At 44.9% G+C, this 17,914-nt stretch overlaps 1 protein-coding gene across 9 annotated transcripts in view; it reads left to right on the forward strand.

Moving 5' to 3' along the window:
* Positions 1-17,914, forward strand: part of ADD2 (adducin 2) — a 105,566-nt gene that overhangs the window by 35,072 nt on the left and 52,580 nt on the right. Inside the window, exon 1 of one of the 9 annotated variants that reach the window (XM_060658307.3) lies at positions 13,249-13,348. The exons of 7 other annotated variants lie outside the window; for them this stretch is intronic. The gene's annotated coding sequence lies outside the window, so the exon portion shown is untranslated. Of the gene's footprint in view, positions 1-13,248; positions 13,349-17,562; positions 17,661-17,914 lie in introns of those variants that run through there. One more of the 9 variants, XM_060658298.3, reaches the window with a different exon arrangement.

Consider the following 17,914-nt stretch of genomic DNA (forward strand, 5'->3'; position numbering starts at 1 on the left):
ATACCATGAAGCCTCAAGGAGCATTTTGCAAAAATACTTGAAAATTATACATCAACATGGTCAAGGAGCTGTCATGAGTTTTCTGTCTGCTTAGTAGGAGCAGAACCAGTTTAAATTTCGCCACAATGGGAGGAGTCTTGTATGGAAACCTCAGCTAGTGTGTGTTGTTTCTATGAAAAAGTGGTTAACTAACACTGTATTTCTACATGAACTAGAGTTAACTTGTGCCAATGATTTTTTAGTGTGGCTTGATAATTGGCGCTCCAGGCTCCTGCCCAGCTGGCCCACCCTTTAACCCAGCTTTTATCCAACCACTGCCCTGCAGTACTCGTTTATGCCTTCATGCTCATCTGGTTCTCCTTCCTCCTTATACAGTCTTTAGGGGATGGGGGAGAAAGTCATTACCATCTATCTGATGTTTCTCAGCCTTTCTGCTCCCTTGGCAGTTGAAGAAGACTCTGGTTTGTGCACATAGGTACTTCCCTTGCCCTGTTGGACCCTCTTGAGGAGGAAAGGCATGACTGCCTAATTCAGCCTATACTCCTGGCTTCTGGGGTGGAAAGTAGGGGAAGAGACAGAGCTTGGAAGGAGAGGTGGGCAGGGTAGGAGAAAGCAAAGCTGAATTGAATGAGGTTAAATTTGTGTAGTAAAGTTGAGGCTGTCAGGGAAGGAGTGAGGGGAAAGAGGGAGGAGGAGGGAAGTAGGACTAAGGCATAGCCACTGGTTCAGGAGAGGAGTTTTGGGCAGTGGGGAGGTTAAGGCTTGGAGGAAAAGGCTTATGGTAGCTTTGTATGTGAGTGCAGTGAATTGGAAAGGAAAAGAGAGATTTTAAAAAGTACCGCTAGAGACTCTCAATTCTTCCTGGTGTTTGAGAAATCCAAGCAAAGCACCTGAGATACTTTAAACTTTGTGTTGTACAAACCACATCCCCAGGGCTGTGCCATCCCTCCAGGACTGACCTGGGTGTGCAATGAAGTTTGGTTGTGCTATTACACTGTCAGGTGAAAGTCCACTCCTACTGGACAAGGACTCTCATTTCCTCTGTCAGCTAATCCTTATGTCAGTCTGCCCTCAACATTGTGTCCACTCTTAGGGTTTAATTCAGAGAGTGTTCTTTATTCCCCATTTCTCTGTTCTGGTGTCTTATTATAGCTTCCTTGTGCTGACAAGGACCATCATTGTCAGTGGGATTATTAATTATAATAAGGCAATTGCAATAATTGGGACAGTTGGATAAAGCACCACAGGAAGTGAAATCCCAACTAATACTCTCTGAACTCGAGAGATGAAAATCTTAAAATTCTTTCTCAGGATCACTACAAAATTGTGAGCACTTTCTGTAGGTGATTTCACAGTGTCTAGAATAAGCATTCATTCATCCATTCATTCATTCATTCAGGAAAACTCGACAGACCCTAATCAGTCCTCATATGTGTAAGCAGTTCTTCCAGGGCTGTGGAGGATGGGTCAGAAATAGATCTGTGGGGCTCCTGGTTTGCAAGAATAGATAAAGCATGTATCCAAATAGGTATAATGCAAGGTAGAGGGTACTCACTTCTGACCATGTGGGCTCAGGGTGTTCAGAAGATCAAGCACATGGGTTGTTTTCTGGGCAACCCATGTCCTTAACATGTATAACTTCAGGGTCCCCTTAATTTATTCTCCATGCTTGGTTTCCACAGAGCATATCCCTGAAGATACCAGTCATCCTCTCCCCTCTCCTGCCAGCAGGCTGTTCAATCTGTCTGTCTCTGTTTCTTTTCCATCTCAGACTCCCACTTCCTTGGTGGTAATAATATTGTGGTTCTCCTCTCTCCTTCTCAGACCCCTGTCCTACCCCCAACTCTCCAAATGCTTTCCAACAGGGGAGCACTTACCCAGACCCTTTACCACAAAAGGCTTTTCTGGGCCCCACTCTCTGCCTCAAGTAGAGCACCAGGTTTGAGCCATTGATGGATGTCAGTGGGCTGACTCTTTGGAGAAATTTTGGGGTTAATGTTTTGGAGGGAAAAGTGTTGGGTGGCATTGGATGGTCAATGCTATTTTCCTAAGCCATTCCCAGTAACGTGGGTCAATTGCTTGTTCTTTGTCAATTGTCTCCTCCCTTTCTGTGTGGATGAACTCAATTCTCCCCCCTTGGATTTTTTCGCATGGGCTGTGCACCCGTCTGGTGGGTTGCTTTGGGCTGTTGAAGGAGCCCCCACTCCACTGGCCAGTGCTAGTGATTTTGTGACATGGTCTTCGGTGTCCCCAGTGGGCAAGAAATGGCGGACCTCATCGAGAAGTGGGCATAAGGCACTGCTGAAGCCAGACGCAGGCTTTCTAATTCTAGAGCTAAGAACAGACTGGTTTCCTTGACAACAGAGATGAAGTTTGCTCATCTGCTCCTGGAGGTGGGCTTTGTGTGTCTGTGGAAAGCACTGGGACTTGGGGACAAGAAAGGAGATCCTTTCTTTATCCTTTCTGAAAACTCGCCAACTCTTACTGTATTTTAACAATATTATAAACTTCCCAGGTGGCACAGCGACATCAGTTATGTAATCTACGCATTGGGAATCCAAACATAGAATCATCCCTTCCTTTTCACTGCTTTGCTTCTGATTCTTGATGTATTTTACCAGACCTGCAACATCTTTTTGATGTCAGTTTTTTAAGTTTTAAGATGTCAGTCAAATATGTACTTACCCCAGAACTCTTGATGGCTAAATGAAAAGCATTTTTTCCTTCTTTAGCTCGAAGTGATTTGTGTGGCCAGGCAGTTGGGAGGTAATGAAAATCAGCACTTGACAAGCTGATGTTGGCTCAGAGCTGCACTTGTCATATGGCATCCTGAGAAAAGGGTTTGGGATCCAAACCCTTTCCTGATGCAAACCGGAAGATTCAGGCTAAAAACTGGTCCATTCGCTTTGCCTACCAGGCCTGATTTCAAGGCAGCGGTTTGGTGTTTAATTCGTGCACCACCCTTCCCTTCCTATGCATTATTAAAGCCTCTTTAAAAAGCAGCCTACAGATCACAGGGGAGAAGACATGCCAGCAGTGATTTCACGTCTCCTGCAAGAAGCAACATCTGTTGCCAGAAAATGCAGGGAAAAGATCTGCAAAATTGTAGCCTGTGGTAGATCTGATAAAGATGGCCCTTGGACCTTGAGCTTATAAAAGCAGCTAATTTGTTCAAATCTGTCTTACTTTTCATGTGTCTGTGTCAGTGCACAGCATCCTCAAATGCTAGGTAATGTAGATGGGAGATTGTGAGCAGGACTTACATACCAAGAGCGACTGATGAGGCAGGAATTAATTAGTAGGGGAACGCCAATTCAGACAGATGCATGAACAGACAGCTGGGGGCCGGAACCCCGTACCTTTTTCTTGAGATGTTTTGGTGATTCTTTCCTCTTATGAAGTTCAAAGCTCTGTGGCTCAAATTTAGCTCCTGCATGCCTCCCTCCCCCAGTAACCAGGGGATGAGCTGTGGCATTCTAAAGCCTTCCACAAGTTCCTTTGTTTCTTTCATCTCCCCAAAGGAAAGACCCTGACTCCCCCAGGCAAACAGTGGGCTCCCCTTACAGGAAGCTTCCTAGGCTGAGTTCTTTGTTTAGAGGCAAACTCTCTGTCCCTGGGACCTTGCCAGATCCTCCTCTCCTTCCACACTTCCCACATCTCTCAGGGCCAGCTGAGGATGTTCAGGGAGAGGGAGAGCCTGCCTCAGCTCATATGCCACACAGACCAAGCAGAGACACCACTGGAGCCAGTCAAACCAGACTCTCAGTAAAAGAGCATCTCTGTACTAGAAGGAACTTCAGAGGCTGCCTTGTCCCACACTTTATTTTACAGATGCCCAGAAGCCCAGAGACTATGAGTGGCTTGCTTTGATCACAGAGCAAGTTAATTAGAGATCTAGGACCAAACCCCAGGCTCTTGAGTCTGTCCAGTGCTCTTTCCAGAGGACACGGTTCCTGGAGTGCCCACTTAGTGCTGTGGTTTCTCAGTATGGTGTATGGTTCAAGTGTCTATCCAAGGATCAGGAACGCTTTGTTTCACACATATATGATCTCAATTGGTCCAGATATACATTGCACTAAAATGTTTCTTTTTTTTTTAATTTTTTTTAACGTTTATTTATTTTTGAGACAGAGAGAAACAGAGCATGAACAGGGGAAGGGCAGAGAGAGAGGGAGACACAGAATCTGAAACAGGCTCCAGGCTCTGAGCGGTCAGCACAGAGCCCGACGCGGGGCTCGAACTCACGGACTATGAGATCATGACCTGAGCTGAAGTCAGACGCTTAACCGACGGAGCCACCCAAGGGCCCCTGCACTAAAATGTTTCTAAATCAAACAGAATTTGAAGACTTACTGTGAGCCTAGAATTGTGCAAGGTGCTTCCATGTGGAGGTGGATTTTTTTTTTTTTTGGAAGTGGATTTTTGTAGATGTGCTTTAGGTAGGAGTGTCACTGGCTGCACCTACTGCTGTTTTTGATTGGTTGACAAGTGGTGTTTGCAAATTATCAAGCTCTATAGGTCTCATACTATATATACACACTATATATACTCTCTATATAGTATATACTATATGCTATACTATATATATAATATATATTACCACTTCATGGTTTGGTTAGAAATTACTTAATTTGTTCTACCTTCCTATAGAATCATGGCTAGGTATTCATCTGCTGCCTGCAGCACTTAATCCCCTAAACCTCATGAGAGGGGAGGGGCAGACTGAAAAGATGGCCATAAACATCACCTTGGGACATTGGGTCCAGCAGAATACCAGCAGTTTCATTTTGCCTGTGGTGCCTCAAAAATGAAGGGCAGAAAATATCCCAAAGAGTTTCCCTTCAGTATCTTCAGGTGCAGAGCCTGCCGCCTACCGAAGGGCAGAAAGTTTTGATTGAGAGAAACTTAAGGTTGGTTGCTGCAGCCTCCATCTCCTGTTGTGGGCATCAGCAGAGAAAATGCCCAGGTTGCCTGATGTGCCGTGTGGGCTGGCCATTCAGCAGATGCTGCCTAATGAAGGCAGTGACCCAGGGCAACAGCAGAAAGCCTGCAGAGCTCAGCATACATATCTGTAGGGGACTGCAGAGGGATTTCCTTTTTTCCCAGATGCCCATCTATAACTCCAACAAGAGATTATGCAGACACAAATGCCCAGCAGGCCTTCAGAAATGCTGCTAGAGGGGCCTTGAGGTGTTCTCATTGCACACTGGTCTGTACCGTCTCATTCATTTAACAAGCTCCTACTGAGCACCTCTTATCTTTTAGGCACTATTCTAGATGCGGAGGATACAGTGATGAACAAAATCAGACAAGGCCTTTCCCTCCTATATCATCCAATGTAGTGATGAGTGAAAGCCTGTTCTAGTTCTTTGTTATTTTTAGAATTTCCAGAAAAAAAGTTTCACACAATGAGCTCTTCCCCAGTCGCACTGTTTCTTCTGCCTCATTGTCAACCTTTTGTTCATGTTTCCTTCTTCCCCCAAAGAAGAAGCAATCCTGAGGTTGTGTGGGTGTGTAGAGCGAGAGTGGGAGCGGGTGCGTGTAGGGTCATCCTAGGCAGAACCCTGGGTAAGTAGACATTCCCTCCTCCCTTCCCCTTTGGTGCCCTATGAACCTCTAAAAATGCCTTACCTCAACTCCTCAGGTGTCCAGGGTCCCCGTTACAATAAAGTAAGGCATCTTCCCAGTGCATGGCCCTAAGTGCTGCATGTTCTCTTTGGGGTCCCTGACTTATCAGCCCCTGATGTCTGCAAAGCTCCAGGAAGAAAGCTGTCTCATTAGGTCACACTGATGTAGGAAGAGATTACAAATATTTGGTCAAGTCTTCCAGGAGTGCTGGCCTTTAAAGAGAGAAGACACTAGTCTAACAAACCTCTCAGTGATCAAACTTTAGGCATAGAGGAGTAGGGTGAGGATATTTGGGCAGCCTGGTGAGATTTGGGGGCCAAGTGCCACCAGCCCCCACTCTGTACCTATGGCTTCATTTGCCTTGCCTCTCAGCCTCAGACTATTATTTCGGGTTATTTTGCCCAACCAACTGGCTTTTTCATGCAAGTGCTGTGTGTGTGTGTGTGTGTGTGTGTGTGTGTGTGTGTGTGTATGCACACACGTGCAAATGTCCACGTCTTCTTATTAGGTCACTGTGTAATTTACGTGCATCTGCATAACCAACCTTGGCCCCTCAGACCTTCTGAAGAACATCAGTGCTTGAAGTGTACAAGGTGGTCCTATGCCCACATGTCTCCATCAACCAACCCCAGGGGAGTGACCCTTGTTTTCTCCTACCACTTCATTCATATGAGGTAGAAGAGACAAGATCCTTCACATACACTATCCCAGGGCTGCAATTCAGGAAAGAAATAGGATTCATTTTCTTGACACAACCTTTCACCAGTTACAAATAGTAGCAATTGCCTATGGGACTCCTTTGAGAAATTATGAAGTGTTAATTAGCAGAAGCACTGTGTATTTAAAATATGTGGCATGTTTAAATAACTATTAAATTAAACCTACTTTGCAGAGTTGAGAATCCATCTGGTCCAAAATCTGAAGAGTTGAATTTTGCTGCATGTATTAAAAGAACTGTTCAAATGCTTCTGGAAGTGATCATTTTGTGTCACTTTTGTTTCCTTAGATGTAGAAACTGAGGTACAGAAGCCGATGGTGACTGGCTGTGGTGACAGCTTGGCTATTCTACTTGATGTGTTTCCATCTCTCAGAGCAAAGCTTTAAGTCACTCCCTATGTCCAGTGGGCATGTCAGGAGTGCGAAGGGACTGTGGCTGTGCTTTACAAGTCACATATTTCAAACTTGCTGATCTCGATAACTTGCAAATCTTAGCTTAAAAGTGAAAATCAAGCATTCCCTGACATTTTCTGCGGAGATGAGGAGGGCAGAGCCAGGAAGCCCAATCCAGGCACTGACCATAAAGCATCATTGAGTCTTTCTTTGGATGAATCACACTCTCTTGGCCTCAGTTTTCTCATAGATTTTATGAAGGGAGGTGGAGAGTTGGGGTGTGTATCAGTTAGCCTCTTAGAAGGAAAACAGGAACTTCTCTAAGTATCTCAGCAGAGGGCATTGAATGCAGGACATTTGCACAGGTAATGGAGGAGGTAAAAGATCAGATTCCTGGGAGGTAGCCCAGGTATTAGCCCCAGCAGGAAGTTACTTCTGCCAGGAAGGAGGCTAGGAGGGTGGAGGGTGAAGCTGGGGAAAGTGGTGTCATCGCAGCCATGGGGCCAGGGTCACTCACTCTTCGGAAGCTGGAAGATGGTAGGCCTCTCAGGTGGGAGCTGGGGCCATGGAGGAGGTGCCACATGAGGCAGAGAGAGGGAGGAAATGTCCTGGCGTCCTCCCTCTGTCTTGGGTCAATGCCTCCTATTGCCCCCAGCCCCAGGAAGCCAGCTGACATGGAGTCTGCCATCGTCAGCTGGGAAGGCTGAGGAATGATTAGCTGTGAACAGCCCAGGCCACGTTGCTTCATTCAGTAAGAACCAGACATTAAATGTGTCCTTGAGAGTTTGCCAATGGGTACGTCAGGCCAATAACACCAGAATGATATTTAATGAGACTCCCCCACTCCCACCATCAGAAAGAAACAAACATTCCCAAGGTGCACCTAGCTTTTTATGCAATGGACTTGCCTCTATGCAGGGAAGATGAGATGAGCTTTCAGGGGTGGTGTTTGTGGATGAGGAGAATGAGGAAGGTATGAGAGTAGGAGAGGATGAGAAAGAGAAGATAGGGGAGGGGTCGTACCTGTAAGTGGAGGGCTGAACCCAAAGGCAAAGAGGTCAGAGGGTCTTATCCATGTGAAATGATACTTCCCATCATAAAATAATTCACAATAGGTTAGTGTCCATAGTAGGCTTTTCTAGAATGTTTAACATATTTTCATACAGAGTACTTTTTCATTGAGTGTCTTCAATCAATACCTGTCAAACTGGACTGGTTTGATATCCCCTCACCTAAGGTACCTCATCCTGAAGGAGGAAGGAAGGGAAGTGGCATTAGCAGACACACTGTGCCATCAGCTCTGGGAAAACTGCTCACACAGGCATTTTAGCTCCCGTGGAAGTTGAGGGCTACAGACCCTTTCTCTGGGCTTCGGGCTCTTTGTAAAGTAAGGACGTTGAGTGAGCTTTCAGGCCTGCCTGACTCTGCCACTCTGGGATCTGCCCCAGACCCTGGAAGACAGGTGCAGGAATGGCCCCTCAAGCCATGCAGGAAGAGAGCATGGGAGGCATAAATGGGACACTTGCACAGCCATGTCCCATGAGGTCCGGACTGAGTGTATCATTGTGGCCTCAGCACAAACTTAAATAAACAGAAGCCCTTTGTGATAACTTAAGGTCTCGCATTTCTTGACTTTGAAACAGGGAGGGTGCAGGCCACACAACTCCTATAAATCCACTTTTTTCTGCTGCCTGCTTTCGTCTTACCTCATATTGCTGCTCCTGTCTCAACACAAGGCCTTAAAAGCCACCAGCTTCCTTGAAGGTCCCTCCTCTTGTTCTCTCCCAGCTCCCTTCCCTGTTGATTCTACCTCACAAAGCCCAAAGGAGCCAATAAGGCAAGGTGGGCTTTTCTTGGAGTTCATGGAGGAGAGAGGCTGCGGGAAGGGGAAAAGCTGGGAACACTCATGCATTAATCATTTTTGTCCTGACTCATAGACAGAGATGAGTAATAGCAGGAAAAGATGCCAGTTTGGTGGCAAATGAGAGGTGCCAGAGCCAAGAAGAGGGAGAGAGTTAAGTGCTGGAGAATGGAAAGACCTTGACCAGGGGAAGAGGAGGGAGAGACATGTGTAGAGCTGGGGGCTTTCCTTCAGAGGAAGACTGGGAGAAGTGCTAGCTTGAGGAGCTTGAGAGCCAATAGGAGCTTTATCCTGTTGTTTAGAAAAAAATGGCACTATGCCACTCCCTCTGCCCTGAGCTCATGGCTGACTCTGGAAACCAATCCCCTCCTCCTTTCCAACTGAACTCAGAGGAGGACTCAAGCTGTCTTAAGTCAGTGCCACCAATCCACTGGACTTGGTACATGATCGAAAGCCTCATGGCTGGCTTGGCTACGGACAATGGGAAGTCTTGGGTGGCTTTTGTGAAGCATTTTAGAGACAAAACTGTGTGTGTGGATTGGTTTGCAGGAGGGGCACTGGAGAAGGAGATCAGTGGGAAATGAAAATAGAATTCAGGCTGTTAAAAACAAAATTCATCTAAGTAAATTTAAAGACCAAATTGGCTTTATTCAGTGATTCATGAATCAGGCAGCATCCCATTTAGCAAATAGAAAGGAGCTCAGAGGAGCTGTACAAAATGGAAGGGTTTTATAGGCAGAAACAGAGAGGGACGACTGGCAAAAGAATAGAAAGGATTGTTTCAGGCAAGGTCACTTTCCCTTAGGGGACAGATCAAGGGGTCTTATTAGGTGGATGACCTCATCTTCCTTTGGGACAAGGAGAGGGCCCATGTGACAGATGACCTCACTGGTACTGACTAGAAAATTCCTGACTGAGCAGTGAAGACAACATTTCTGGGGGGAGGTTGAAACTGCAATTAGGTTATGTAGTAAGCCCTGGTTTGGTGACTTGTCCTAGCATAAGTGACTCCATTTTGGGCTTGTGGTTTTCTTTTTAATAAGGCCAAGAAACTTCTGTGTCTTCTTCCCATTCCTACATTAGACTTGGTGGACTGGCTTTTTCTTTTTCTGTTCTTTTCTTTCTTTTTCATCTTTCTTTCTTTCTTTCTTTCTTTCTTTCTTTCCTTCTTTCTTTCTTTCAACTGAGGTTGTTTTAGTGGATAAGCTACTTTATTTATTCCCACCCTCATCCTGTGGCATACCAGTATCCTCTCCTCTCTTGGTGACCAACCTGAGCTTCTCAAGATGTATTCACAGGTGTAAGAGCCCAGGCTACATTAGAGGCAAGTTCTCGTCCTCTTTTTGGACCAAGCATTTTTCACTCCATAAAAACAATAGGGCAAAAGTACTGATGTATAAGTCTCCATCAAGTTCACTGAAATTTGGAAACTGGGATTCTGTAACCAAAGTTTCCATTCTCCCACGAGTTATTCTGGGTCCTCCATAAGCCAGGGATAAGGAAATCTTATTCTGTCTTTGTTTTGTTTTGTTTTTATCCAAAAGGATGAGACCACTTCTTGGTTGACCCTGTTAGAGAGTGATGAACAGGAGCAGTCAGAACCCATTAGCACTGCCCCAGTGAGCTGCTGTTCAATTCAGAAGCATCGACCGAGCCTAGGGAGACGTGCCGCCAGAGCTCAGTGACTTGCTTCTGCTCTTTATCATCTAGCTGCAAGGGGGGCTCCTCCACTGTCACAGTGGCCAAGTGTGGTGGCTGATTGGATCTACAACTTCTGACCCTTTGTTCCAAGCATCCCCTTTGTCATCATGGCGCTGCTGGTGACAATATGCTCTTAAACCCCTGTGACTCAAAGCGTGGTCTGTGGACCATCAGTACTGGCATCACTTAAGGCCTTTTGGGAAATGCACAATCTCAGGCCTCACCCCATACCTGCTGAATCAGAACCTGTAGGTTAGCAAGATCATCAAGCAATTTGTACACATATTAAGGTTGGAGTAACCCTAAGACCGTTCTAGAGACCAGAAGTGCAAAATCACGAGGCATCAGCAGGGCTGTGCTCCCTCCAAAGGTTCTAAGGGAGAATCAATCCTTCCTTCTTTCAGCTTCTGCTGGCTGCTGGTGTCCCTTGACTTGTGGCTGCACCACTCCTATATCTGCCTGTCTTCACATGGCCATCTCATCTGTGTGTCTTATAAGGACACTTGTAATGGGATTTGGGGTCCATCTGGATAATCTTGGATGATTTCATCTTGAGATTCTTAAATTAATTTCATTGTTCAAGATCCATTTTCCAAATAAAATCACATTCTTATGGTCTGGGAGTTAGGACATGGACATATTTTTTGAGAGGCTACTATCCAACCCATTTACAGACCCCTCAGAACATTCCCAGGCAGCGTGCTTCCGAGCTACTTGCCATTGCTCACCCTCCTCAGCTGGTCCAGCGTGGTGTTTGGATTCACCCATACAGCTGACAACTGCCACATAATAGCAGCATTATTGAATACATCTTCTGTGACAGACATTGTCCTATGTGCTTTTCATGAATGAATACATTTGATTGCAGCAGTTCTTTGGGGTTGCTATCATAACTACTACCCCCACTTTATAGATGAGGAAACTGAGGCCCGGGGGGTTCAGTAATTCTCCTAAAATCTCACAGCTGTTGGGGCACCTGAGTGGCTCAGTTAAGCATCCGACTTCGGCTCAGGTCATGGTCTCACGGTTCGTGAGTTCAAGCCCCGCGTCAGGCTCTGTGCTGACAGCTCAGAGCCTGGAGCCTGCTTAGGATTCTGTGTCTCCCTTTGTCTGCCCCTCTTCTGCTTGCACTCTGTCTCTCACATTGTCTCAAAAATAAATAAACATTAAAATCTCACAGCTGGTGGAGGTGAACCTAGGATACAAATCAGGCAGTCTGCCCCAGAATCTGTATGCTTTGGCATATAGTAATGCTTCTGAAGTTATATAATGTGTTTCTGAAATTATAGAGGGTTCTAAAAGGTGTAGGAGAGAGGTGCCATGAGTACCCTTTGTCCCACTTCCCAGAAACGCTGGGCACAAAGAAGGCAAAGATGGAGTGTGGGCAGCTGTCCTACCCCTACCCTATAATATATGGAGTTGGGGGACCCCCCAGCTGTTATTTATTACAACCCAAAGCCTTTTTCATTTAACACTGTATCGATGCACACAGCCTGTCCAGGCTAAATGCCTTATGGGAGTTTATTATCAAAAAGGTCTTTAGGTGGATGTTTAGTAGGCTTCATACGCTTTAGTGTATATCCTTCCTTGGGCTAGCACATTCCATTTGTTTACTAACCACATGTAAAACCTTATTTAATTTGCTTTAAATGCCCTTGTTTTGAGTGGTGAGAAGTAGGCTCTCCCATGTGTTAGCTCTCTTTATACCTTTCGTGATTTTCTGCCTTAGTCCTTTTCCACTTTTATTTTTCTCAGACTGAAAATCTCACCCCTTTCTTTTGAATTCTAGGCTTACCTGCCAGGAAGGGCCAGAAGTCCTTTATTCCCAAGACACAAGCATGTCAGATGGCTGGGCACAGCTTTTAGTACCCATAATAAATAGCCAGGTCAAGGGGGTCAGGGAATTAGCTGGAGAAATCTGTTACCAGTCCAGGCATTCTCATCACTGATGCAAGGAGCATTGTAACAGTACTGGAATCCCTAGATCACCTGCTCAGATGGAAGAGTGGAACCCACCATTTAAAGCTGCCTATCAGCCAAAAATCTACCTATGTCTTTAGTACAGAAATTCGGCAGCAAACATAATCTGCCTAATTTTATTAAGCTCAGTTTCACAAATGCATTGACATTCCCTTGAGAACATTTGATAGGGCAGTGAGCCCAGATGTATGCTTGCTGGCAAGATGGAATCCAGACTGACTGCAATTTTAAAAATTCAATTGTTACAGTGTCAATAGACCACAAGAAAAATGATTTAATAGTAGCATCTAACATTTATTGAGCCCATATTATTTACCAGGCCCTGTGCTTTCATATATTATCTCAAATAATCCTCTGAGGAGGTGCTGTTCCTCTCTCCATTGTACAGATCAAGAAACTGAGGTCTAGAAAAATTAATTAATTTGTCTAAGTACACACAGCTAGAAAGATGCAGAGGCAGGATTTGATCCGAGGCCTCAGTGCTTTTCAGAGCCTGGATTCTTACCCACAAGGCTGTAGTGTGGAGCCAACTCCCTAATGTGAGTAATGTGAGATAGCTTTGGACTTCTACTCCCCTAACCCTCTCAGGAGTTCTTAATTTCCCTTCCATTTGCTTCAAATCTGTCTATTCCCAGTATTGAGAAAATGCAGGGCAGATCTCAATGGCAGATCAGGGAGGGTTCTGAAAGAGGATATAGGAGATGGGAACTAGAATTTATTGAGCACCTACTATGTGCTAGTCCCTCTGGAGAATACTTCCAGCCAGGGTGGTTTTCATCCACTTAGCAAATCAGAAATCCAGGTAGTGGATCCATCTCCATTTTTGTCTCACATTTTAAGCTTTGCTTTGGCTTTCTCATCATAGGACAACAAATGTCATAATGTCATAATACGTTATGACATTATGCTCCTGTCTCACAGAGGGGGAAGATGCCTCCTTGGGAGAACGTGTATGTGCATGGAGCAAAACATGTTCGGCAGCCAGGCACATCAGCCTGCCTTGCAATTGTGGATATTGGGGCACTGCCTGGTGGAAGCAGGACTGACAGCCAACAAACTTAGTTGCTGGTAAATCCCCAAATCCAGGTTCATGGGCCTCTCTTGAAGCCTCATGGCCTCTTTCTCTTGTCTCCATCCCTTGGCTTCCTGACCCAGTGGGTGACCTGCCATCCACATGTGAAAAGCGGTTCCAAAGTTGGTGACCTAACTTCTAAGTTGTGTTTCCATACTTCGTCAGTTCTAAAGCACACATTTTCCCCACATGTCAGCATTTTGAAATTGGGATGTGTCCTCCAGTTAATGATGACTTATAATTATAACTGATAATGGTTTTCCTTTCCTAGTAATACTTGAAATAATAGCGTGTCAGTCAATGATGTCTTAGATTTGAAGAAATAAAATGATGCCAATGTTTATTTTTACCCCTCGCTATCAAATCAATATCTGGGCTTGTATCTTTCTGCCTTCACTTCTGAGGCCTGAATCAAAAGTCTTCCTTATGCTGGCCTGTGTGATTGATTTCCAGAAAACATGTGGTTTCCTGATCATCTTTTGCTAGAAGCTATTTTTCCTGTACATTAGAGGACTTGAGTTCATCTTATTTGAGAATAAAGTGAACGAAAAAACAATTAGAAGTGTCTTGAGAAAAGACACTTCAGAGGAACGTAAGTGATCTGGGAGGCTCAAAAGTGCTTGCTTCTTGTAATAATCTGCTATAGGAATCACAAGAAAAATGTCAGAAAATGATTTGGTTTTCTTAATGTAGTTCAAAAAGACATGGCTTCTAAGAAATAGGAGAGGATAGGCACAGGAGCGAACAGCTTAGGAGGAAAGGGGCGGAGGTGAAAATGGAGATGAAGGAAAGTATGCAACAGACAAAATGCCCCATATTCTAATTAAAACCATACCAGTTCTGCTGAATTAACACCAGTGAAGTTGGAAATCCTGACAAACTGTCAGAATGCAAGGAAAGTGTCAATAATAAAACTAATGAGGGGAAAAATGAAAAAATGTAGAGAACAGAGATTCAGTATATGGATAATTGGTGATCCTGAAGAGACATTAGGATTCAGTTAATAGAAGACTATCTTGAGCTAAAAAAAAAAAAAAAAAGTGTGAAGATGTTGTTCAGGGTAGGCTGTCTGCTGTAACAGCAACCTCAGAATCTCCAATCAGATGCTCAATGGACTGCTTTTAGCGACACTGTGGTTCCTTCCATTTGGCAGCTGCATTATCCCCCAAGGGTACCAAAATGTCTACTGGATCCTCTGCATCCAGCAGGGAGGCAAGAAAGGAGAAAGTGTAGACAAGACACTTCTCTCTCCTTCTCTCTTTTTTAATGTTTATTTATTTTTGAGAGGGAGAGACCACAGGGGAGGGGCAGAGAGAGAGACGGAGACACATAATCTGAAGCAGGCTCTGAGCTGACAACACAGAGCCTGATGCAGGGCTCGAACTCATAGACCGCAAGATCATTATCTGAGCCGAAGTCAGACGCTTAACCAACTGAGCCACCCAAGTGCCCCTGCTTTTTTTTTTTAACTTAAAAAATTTTAAATCCAAGTCAGTTAATACACAGTGCAATAATGATTTCAGGAGTAGAATCTAGTGATTCATCACTTACATATAACACCCAGTGCTCATCCCAACAAGAACCCATTTCTGCTGTTAATTGCCTGGGCTATAGGTGAGGCACATCACTTCTGCTTATATCCCATTGACTTACATCCCATATGGCCCTTGCCAGATAGATGGAAGGGGGGCTGGGAACTTGGGTGCCCAGGAAGAAGAGGAAGTAGGTTTGGTGAGCACATGGCATTGTCTCTGATGCAAGTACACATACAGATATACAGAGAAGTTGAAATAGTTCCTCCCTTAATACCTTCACAATAAAATCTAAACCATACAGAATAATAGCAAGGATCACAGAGAGGACAGCAAAGCCAAACAGCATGCCTCCTAATTTTTCCATCTTTGTCCTGACACTTTGTGACAGCCTGAACCTCACCTCTCAGGCTTTTGGGATGTCTCCACATGGATATTCTAGAGACCGGTAGAGTTCTCCATGTGAGCCTTTAGACCCTCTGCACTTTAACACTTCTTCACCATCCCTTCTTCCTGGGTCTACAAAGTCTTCTCACTGGGGTTGTGAAGTTTTAGTTTCTTTAGTCTGGAGAGAGGAGAGATGGTGTCAGATCCCCTTCTAGTCCTAGGTGCAAGGTGTTCTTATAATTTTCTCTTATGCCCAGTTAGTGAGGAAAACCCTCCCAACACCACCACTGGAAAAAACAACAAGACAATTCTGACTTTAATGTGCTAAAAGAGCATTTATTTTCATCTCTGTGGCTGTAGAACTTTATTAGACATAGAAGGGCACATCACCCAATAGCTGTTTTCTGGATTTCCTGGCTGGAGGTGGGGATGGGGGCAAGGATAGTCCTGCCACATGATTCAATGAGTTACATTTTACTTTCCTATTGAAGAACACATGCTCTCAGATTAGGTCAAAAAAAGCAGAACCAAATGTTTTATGTTTGAACTTGACAGAGGTGAAGCTTTTCAAAATATAGCCCCATTGGTCTTAGGTATAGTCTTGCCAGAAGCCAAAGGTAGAAAAGATGACTGCTTAAAAGTATCTGTGACTGGATTCTAGGACAGCCTGAGGTGTGGAACAGTGAATCAGAGGACATGTCAGTTCAATTAGACAGTCTTTTTGATGAGCTTTTATCCACAGAGTGTGCAAGTTTGGCTGACCTTTTCACTGAAGGGACTATTTGAAGGCTGAACCCAGCCTTCCTGCTAGTTCAGCATTGTCTCTGCATCACCAGGAATTCCTGAATCCCCCTTTCTTTCCTCTTCATTGAAGGCATGAAGTCCACATGTTTTTGTGATTGGTGGCAGACATCTGACAAGTGGATTAAAGCTTAATGCTGGAGACCCAAGGTGGGGACCTCCCTGGAACTCCATGGTTCATGAGGATCCACTAGAGCACTGGCCCCCTAGTATTGCAATGATTGCTTTATGAACTGTCCCTGCCTCAACTACATTGTGGGCCTTTTGAGAGCAGGGATTGGGAATCATATCCTTTGGTGTCGCCATGCCAGAAATAGGAAACAAAATGATCCTTTAAGGGCCTGGCTTCTTCGAAGAATATGAAGCCTGGGCCTTGGGCTTTTGCTATTTGCTGTTTTCCATTCCCCACCTTCCTACCAGGCCCCCTTGCATGTGTTCATCTTCATTTGGAGGAGGGGAGGGAATCATGGCGAAGTGAAAAGAGAGACCAGGCTCTGGAACCAGATGGGTTCAAACTATCCTCTGCCCTTCAATAGCTCTGTAGCCCTGATCAGGCCACCCCATTTCCTGGAGCCTCAATTTCCTCACCTGAAATCGAGGAAGATGAGCCCTTCACTGCAGTGTCAATGAGAAGGGCCAAGCACAACTGTGCCTATTTGGCTTTAATAGCCCGAATTCTGTTGATTGAATAATGTCTTCCTTCAATATCTAACTCAGAACTTCGGTATATATATATATATATATATATATATATATATATATATATATATATAATATGAGAGAGAGAGAGAGATCGTCATTTCAGAGGTGGTCTGAAAGTATGTGTTCAATGCTTGTTATTCTATCTATCTATCTATCTACATTTGTATTCACATTTCACTATGACTGTAGGCCTCTAGCAGGCAGGGGCCAAATCTCATTTCTTTTGGAAATCTTTCCTCTCATGCCCAATTTCAGTTCATGCTCATTCTTGGGCACCAATAGATACTGTACAAATAATTGTGCTTGTCTAGCGAGGGGCAATGGGACTGATTTCAAGCGGTGAGAAAAAATACTGGGTCCATTCATTCCATAGCAGCACAATTTCTAGATGATAGAAAAATGGAAAAAAGTGCCTACCAACCATTAGGTCTGAGGCCCTTTACTAAAAGGCTTTTAAAATTCACTGGACTTTGCTAGGAAAAGATGCATCAGGGATGCTCAGAAATGAGCACTTCTTAGACCCGTAGCAGTCAGGAGATTAAAGGGTTCTTCCAGCCAAGGGGGTTTCCAGAGATGGATAGAGAGAGACTTTACCATTTCTCTCCTTCCTCCTTCTCCTCTTCTTCTTTTAAACTATTTTTGTCCTAAATGGTCACAGCAGTTGATACCTAATGTAAAACTTGGGAAATTCAGAACCGTATGAAGAAGCTGATGATAAGCTTCACCCATAATCCCACCATGCAGAGCTGTGAGCTTTCTCTTTATCTGAACAGACCAGGCAGGGTGTGGTCCAGCCCCTTGTTCAGCAGTCTCCATTTACTTAGCAAAGTAACCACAGCAAAGCCATGACCGGCTCCTCCCTCCCTTCTGGAAGTCTCAAGGATCGGTGAGTTTGGGTTCTGACTTGGTCTAAGGCTTGGAGCAAATGGTGTGCTGTGGGGCTGGGGGTCTAGGGCTTTACAGGGCTGGGACCACCCCAGGGGAGTCCATGCCCATGGTGGTGGGGGGGGTGGGTAGCTGGAAGTGATCGCTTGCAGCATCTTTCCATTTTGGGCCCAGGGTGCTCAGACTGTCTGTTCCTGTTTGATACCTCCCGCTGAAGGGGCAGGAGACAGGCACCCACCTCTCTTAGGTGGACAG

This window comes from Panthera onca, chromosome A3 (genome assembly GCF_046562875.1).
Source record: "Panthera onca isolate mPanOnc1 chromosome A3, mPanOnc1 haplotype 2, whole genome shotgun sequence".
In the NCBI taxonomy this organism is placed as follows: Eukaryota; Metazoa; Chordata; class Mammalia; order Carnivora; family Felidae; genus Panthera; species Panthera onca.